The sequence below is a fragment of the Cebus imitator genome, unplaced genomic scaffold, assembly GCF_001604975.1.
Source record: "Cebus imitator isolate Cc_AM_T3 unplaced genomic scaffold, Cebus_imitator-1.0 Scaffold0, whole genome shotgun sequence".
Lineage (NCBI taxonomy): Eukaryota > Metazoa > Chordata > Mammalia > Primates > Cebidae > Cebus > Cebus imitator.
Window position 1 is genome coordinate 5038530 of NW_016107315.1, and position 5172 is coordinate 5043701.

Here is a 5172-nt window from a genome sequence, read left to right on the forward strand (position 1 = left end):
TCCACCTTAAGCGAGAGGCTGAGCCCGGCCGGGCCCCGCCCCGCGTAGGGGTTGCTCGACCAAAGGAGGCTCAGGCGGGCGACGGAAGGTGGGTCCAAGGAGCTAGCTTCGAGTCCTAGCCTTCAGAGGCTCCACTACTAGGCTAAGCCCCCGCCCTAGCTCCGCCCCACACGGAGGGGCGTCCAGAGGCGGGGCGAGTCGCTCCACGCCCGGGGATCCCTGAACCGCTCTAGCAGCCAGAGGCGCGGCCTGCCTCCCCTGCTGAAGCGTTCACTTTAAGTTTGGCCGGGAGGCAGCTCCAGATCTCGCGGGATCCGACGCCCCGATTCTCGCGAGAGGAGCAATCGGCTCCCATTGGCTGTGAGGGTTGAATGTAAGATGGCGCCCAGGGAGCTGTGAGGAGAAAACCCTGTCGGTCTTGGAGCTACGACGGCAGAACCGGGGTCCCGGGCGGTGCGGCGGGGCCGGCGGGTAGAGCGGAGGCGGCGGCGGCGGTGACGTCGCCGGGTGAGGGCTCTAGTGTGGGCGAGGATGCGGCGATGCTGTGGGCCTGGGACGGTGGGCCCACCCCACACAACGGCGGGCGGGGGCGGGCGGGCCGCTACCGCTGGGCCCTGAGAGCTCGGGGCGGCTCCGGAGCTGAAAACGTTCCTGGGCTCGCGTACCCCGCCCTGTGGATGGGGGAGGGGTGGGCCGGGGATTTGGGTGGGCGCGGCGCGACATCGCGCGCTGGTGCGGGCGCGCGTCTAAACCTGTTTTTACGCGCGGGAGCGCGCGCGCTGTGCGGCTCTCTCGGTGCGCGTGGCCGCCGACGTGCGCGTTCCTCGCCCGGATATCTCTGCTCTGTGAGCTTTGGCCCGCGGGCAAGAGAGGTTTTTCAGGGCGTGCGCCCGCCACGACCCCCAGTTTTGGTGCGCGCGCCCTGATGTTGGGTGGCGGTGCCGCCTCGAGAGCGCGCATGAGGCCTCTCCTGAGCGGAGGGCCGGCCGCGGCGCGTTGCGTGGGGAAGGTTGAGGATTGGGTCTTTTCTGGTCTGGTGACGTTCTCGGGCATCCGTGGCCTAGGCCTGAAGAGAAACAAACTAGCTTTGCTGTCTGGCTTGCGGCTCCGCTCCTCTGTGAGGGGGGCGAGACTGCCTGTTCTCCTCTAATAATGCCGTTACTTGAGGCCCAAGTGTGGGGTGGGTGCTTGGGTAGGGTGGTTCTCTGCTTCAGAAACCAAGCCCTGTTGGCTTGAGAGGGCAGTGAGCCCCTTCGGGTTACCTCACCTTGTACTGAGCTGTGTGTCGGGCAGGTACCTGCTTATCTTTCATTAGAAACTAATACGTCCATAAGCGCAATTCGTACACGTCACCTCTGCGCTCCGGAAGGGAATTCTCTTATGTGGACGTTGTGAACTCCGAGCTGTAAAATGCTACTTTAAATCCTTAAACGCAGTTTTTTCTTTTGCGTAGGTGGGAGGGGCTTGCTTTAGTCTGTTATACTAAGGGCCCACCGTTGCCTCAGCCAAAAAGCTGCCTCGGAACAAAATTGAAAACCTGAGAATCAGTGCTATACCTTTTTTGAAATTCTGGAAATCTCCAGCAGAAATTCCTAAAATCTGACTGTGTATCGCTGTAAAAGTCACTTTTGGTTTAGGATTTCAGTCCTTTTCAGCTCTTTTTTTTCACCCCGCCACTGTGTTTTGGTGTCAAGGAAGTTCTAGGTTTGTCCTAGAGAATTATGCACTTTTTGTTTTCTAACACAAAACATCTGCTAGTTTATAATTTACAGTCTTGCTCAATTAAGCTTAAGGAAAAGGAAGCTAAGAGGAAGTAAACTTGGCAATCAAATTTGATAATGGTGGGGTAGTTCTTTCTAATGTACTGTATTTTTTTTTAAGAACAAAGTTAAAATTATTAATAAAAAGAGGCTGAGGATGGAAGGAACTTTTTTGTTCTATCTTCTTCAGAATGTTAGAAGTCTTAAGAACTCAGGACAAGCAACAGAAATACATGCAACATGGTGACTGGTGAGTTAAAATTGTTCATATGCTGGAAGTATGTGTGCATAGTTTTTTTTTTTTTTTTTTTTGGTAATACTGAAGCATTACAAATCCTGTCAATTATTCTGGGTGCTGTCTTCCAGAAACTGTTAGGTGCTGTAAAATGAAGATGTGGGAGAACAGCATCTTTGAATTCAGCCACAGTGCTACTTGGGCAGTTTTCTTCTCTTAGGATGCAAGTCAGTGGAACCCACAGATTTAAGCATGGCAAGGAATCATCTTTTAAAATGACCTAAATGGTTCAGAGAAAAGCTGTAAAGTTTACACTTAAAATTTTGATACCTTTTTTTTTTTTTTTGAGACAGAGTCTCACTCTGTAGCCCACACTGGAGTGGAGTGGTGCGATCTTGGTTCACTGCAACCACCGCCTCCTGGCTTCAAGCGATTCTTCTGCCTTAGCCTCCTGAGTAACTGGAATTACAGGCCCGTGTTATCACGCCCGGGTAAATTTTGTATTTTTGGTAGAGATGGGGTTTCACCATGTTGGTCAGGCTGATCTCAAACTTCTGACCTCCTGATCCGCCTACCTTGGCCTCCCAAAGTGCTAGGATTACAGGCATGAGCCAAATTTTGTTACATTTTTTAGGTCTGCCTGTTTTGAATTATCTTTGTTTTTAACTATTATGCTTGAGATCTTCCTTTGAAATTAGTGTTTAAAAATAATGTTTGTCGGTCGGGTGTGGTGGCTTATGCCTGAGGAGGGTGGATCACTTGAGGTCAGAACTAGTGACTATGTTCACTAGTCAACATAGTGAAATCCTGTCTCTACTGAAAATGAAAAATTAGCCAGGTGTGGTGGTGGATGCCTATAATCCCAGCAACTTGGGTGGCTGAGGCAGGGGAATGGCTTGAACCTGGGAGGTGGAGGTTGCAGTGAGCAGAGATTGTGCCACTGCACCACTCCAGCCTGGGCGACAGAGTGAGACTCCATATCAAAAAAANAAAAAAAAAAAGCTGGCACGGTGGCTCACGCCTGTAATTCCGAAACTTTGGGAGGCTGAGGCAGGTGGATCATCAGGGTCAGGAGTTTGAGACCAGTTTGGCAAACATGGTGAAACCCTGTCTCTACTTAAAATACAAAAATCAACAGGACATGGTGGTGGGTGTCTGTTATCCCAACTACTCGAGAGGCTGAGGCAGGAGAATTGCTTGAACCCAGGAGGCGGAGTTTGCAGCAGTGAGCTGAGATTGTGCCATTGCACTCCAGCCTGGGCAACAAAAGTGAGACTCCATCTTAAAAAAAAGTTTCTCCAAGTTTGTCAACTATGATTTGCTTGTTAGATGTCTTCCTTTGGGTCCTCTCTGATGAATTGTTTGTGTACCTCTTCAAGAACCTCTGCACAGAGTTCCACATCCTTTTTCTAGCTTGTGTTCCATTTCAAACTAAAGATCAAATAGTGGTTAAATTTTTTTGTAAATTTGAATAGCTCTAGAAAAGTAACCAAAGTCAGGGGCTCTGGATATGGCTTCCCTTCTTTAAGGCAGCTTCATAATCATTATTTTCTTTCCTTACATTTGCATATGCTTTCTTTTAGTTTAATTAGTTATGGTAGAAGTTTGTTGTGCCATGCTTCTTTCTTGTTTGCGTTTTATTTATTTATTTGCTTTTTTGAGGCAGCCTTGCTTTGTTACCCAGGCTAGAGGACAGTGGCATGATCATGGCTCACTGCAACCTCTGCCTCCCAGGTTTAAGTGATTCTCCTGCCTCAGCCTTCCAAGCAGCTGGGATTACAGGCATGCACCACCACGCCTGGCTAATTTTTGTATTTTTAGTAGAGTCGGGGTTTCACCATGTTGGCCAGGCTGGTCTTGAACTCCTGACCTCAACTGATCTACACACTTTGGCTTCCCAAAGTGCCAGGATTATAGGTGTGAACCACCCCACCCAGCCTCTTGGCGGCTTTTCTTTGTTTTGTTTTGAGACGGAGTCTTGCTCTGTCACCCAGGCTGTAGTGCAGTGGCTCGATCTTGGCTCACAGCATCCTCCGCCACCTGGGTTTAAGCGATTCCCCTGCCTCAGCCTCCTGAGTAGCTGGGACGGCAGGCGTGTGCCACCACACTCAACTAATTTTTTTGTATTTTAGTAGAGACTGGGTTTCACCATGTTGGCCAGGATGGTCTCAATCCCCTGACCTCATGGTCCGCCCGCCTCAGCCTCCCAAAGTGCTGGGATTACAGGTGTGAGCCACCGCGCCCAGCCCCTCTTTTCTGCTTTTTAAAATGGCCACTCTTGATCTGTAACAGTCTCTTATTTCTGAATTAGCCTTAGAATTAGGTGTTACATGAATACTTGCTCTTTTCTGTTATTCTGTTGCCCTGCATTTTGTTCCAGATGTTTTAAGTCCTCTCCAGACTTCACTTAAATGCTTCCTTTGTATTATTTTTTCCCAGTTATAACATTAGATTGTGATTTCTGTTATTAAATTGACATGGCTGCATGAAGAAATGATAGATTAATTTCTTCCTTTGATGAAGGAGGGTAGGACTGCTCCTTTGGTCTCACTCTTAAGGCCAGGGCAAAACCAGAACTGGTGGCTGTGTCAGAAATCTAATGTGTTTTTCTTTTTTTAAAATTTGTGAAATATCCACCCATGTAAATTTAGGCAATATCTGTACAATTCAATGAAAAATTATAGATTAATGCTGGTGTAACTACTTTTTCAAGAAATAATGCCAGTATCCCTAAAACCTTTGTGGGTTCCTTCTGGAACACGGCTTCTCAAGCCCTATGGACAACTGTTACTCTGTGGTAATAGCATTCTTTTTCTTTTTGCCTTTGCCACCTTTGTAACCCTTAACCTAGTTTACCTTTGTTTCTTTTTGAGTTTTATATAAATGGAGTCATGCTGTATTATCTAGTCTTTTTTTAGCATAATATTTCTGAAGTTCTTCACATTGTGTGCAGCTGTTCATTCCCGTTTTTTATGTAGTATTCTGTTGTATGAATATACCATAACGTATTTATATATGGCACTATTGATAGACATCTGGGTTGCTTCCACGTTTTGGCTGTTAACAAACTGCTGCTGTGGATGTTCTTGTGTAAGAAGTTCCTTCATATACACTGATGGGTAAAATTGCTTAGTAGGAATAGGTATTTTCTTTTTTCTTTTCTTTTTTTTTTTTTTA

At 47.7% G+C, this 5172-nt stretch overlaps 1 protein-coding gene across 3 annotated transcripts in view; it reads left to right on the forward strand.

The window, feature by feature from the left end:
• The first annotated feature begins 52 nt into the window (after nt 1–52).
• QRICH1 (glutamine rich 1) overlaps nt 53–5172 on the forward strand; it is a 59211-nt gene continuing 54091 nt past the window's right edge. The window contains exons 1-2 of one of the 3 annotated variants that reach the window (XM_017508172.2): nt 102–507; nt 1951–2010. The gene's annotated coding sequence lies outside the window, so the exon portion shown is untranslated. Of the gene's footprint in view, nt 508–1950; nt 2011–5172 lie in introns of all 3 variants that reach the window. The other 2 variants (XM_017508097.2, XM_037744528.1) reach the window with 2 other exon arrangements.